This window comes from Otolemur garnettii, unplaced genomic scaffold (assembly GCF_000181295.1).
Source record: "Otolemur garnettii isolate 467f Iridium unplaced genomic scaffold, OtoGar3 scaffold00127, whole genome shotgun sequence".
Lineage (NCBI taxonomy): Eukaryota > Metazoa > Chordata > Mammalia > Primates > Galagidae > Otolemur > Otolemur garnettii.
In genome coordinates this window covers 273,788-275,334 of record NW_003852522.1, presented here as the reverse complement: position 1 = coordinate 275,334, position 1,547 = coordinate 273,788, and the positions used below count along the sequence as shown (strand labels likewise).

Here is a 1,547-nt window from a genome sequence, read left to right as displayed (position 1 = left end):
CTGGCATATGGGACCGGCACCCTACTCTTTGAGCCACAAGTGCCACCGAGTTTGAGGTTGTTGTGAGCTGTGATGCCACAGCACTCTACTAAGAGTGATGTAGTGAGACTCTGTCTCAGAAAAAAAAGGAAAAAAAAAGAACAGAGTCTCAAAGAAATATTTATATATCCACCATTTTGTTTATTCATTCTTCCACCAACAAATGAATGGATAAACAGAATGTAATATCCATACAATGGAATATTGTTTAGGTTTAAAAAGGGAGGAAATCCTGTCACATGGTACAGCATGGATGAATCTTGAGGATACTATGCTAAGTGATATAAACTAGTCACAAAAAGACAAATAGTATGTGATTCTACTTAATCGAAGTCCCTAAAGTAATCAGATTCATAGAGATAGAAAATAGAATGGGTGCCAGGGACTGGGGGAGGAGGTTGGGGAGTTAGTGTTTCATGGAGACAGTTTTAGTTTAAGATGAAAAGAGTTCTGGAGGTGGATGGTGGTGATGGTTACACAGTAGTGTGAATGTACTTAGTGTCACTGAACTGTACACTTAGAAATGACTGTGGTGGTAAATTTTATGTTAGGTTTATTTTACTGTAATTAGAAAAAACTTAATATATAGGTACAAAAAAAGTGAATATAGAAGAAGAATTAACCACCATCCAGGTTAAGAAATATGATATTGGCTGGGTGAGGTGGTTCACGCCTGTAATCCTGGCATTCTGGGAGGCTGAGGCAAGAGATTTCCTTGAGCTGAGGAGTTGGAAAAAATGCCTAAGCAAGTGAGACCCTATCTCTGCTAATAACAGAAAAATAAGCTGGGGTTGTGGCAGGTGATTTTAGTCCCAACGGCTTGGGAGGCTGAGGTAGGAAGATCCCTTGAGTACAGGACTTGGAGGTTGCAGTGAGCTATGATGAGGCCACTTCACTCTACCTGGGGTGACAGAGCAAAACCCTGTCTCACAAATAAAAAAAAAAAAAGGAAAGGAAAAAACGAAATAGGATATTGCCAGGTGTCCCTTCCCCTTCACCCACTCCAGCTCCTACCTCTGTCATGGAGTTGTCTACTCTCTGGACTTTTATCATTTCCTTAATTTTCTTTGTAATTTTTAGTGCCCATGTATGCATCTCAAACAATGTAGTATCATTTTGTTTGGTATTTGAACTTTACATAGATGATCTTACACAGAATGTATTCTGTGGTACTGGTTTATTTTATTCGGTGTTGTTTTAGAAGACTCATCCATATCGTTGTGTGACACTATCATTCATTCATATTTATTCCTATTTAATAATCCATTATGTTAGACTCAGCCATAACAAATTGCCCTTTTTAAAGATAAAAAACATTTGGGGGGCGCCTGTGGCTCAAAGGAGTAGGGCACTGGCCCCATATACAGGAGGTGGTGGGTTCAAACCCAGCCCCAGCCAAAAACTGCAAAAAAAAAAAGATAAAAAACAAGCTTGGCGCCTGTGGCTCAAGTGGCGAAGGTGCCAGCCATATACACCTAAGGTGGCGAGTTAGAATCCAGCCTGGGCCC

The 1,547-nt window shown here is 40.3% G+C and overlaps 1 protein-coding gene across 3 annotated transcripts in view; it reads left to right on the top strand.

The window, feature by feature from the left end:
* The window catches only part of PKN1 (protein kinase N1), a 30,576-nt gene that overhangs the window by 17,166 nt on the left and 11,863 nt on the right, over nucleotides 1-1,547 (top strand). The gene's annotated exons all lie outside the window — the stretch shown is intronic.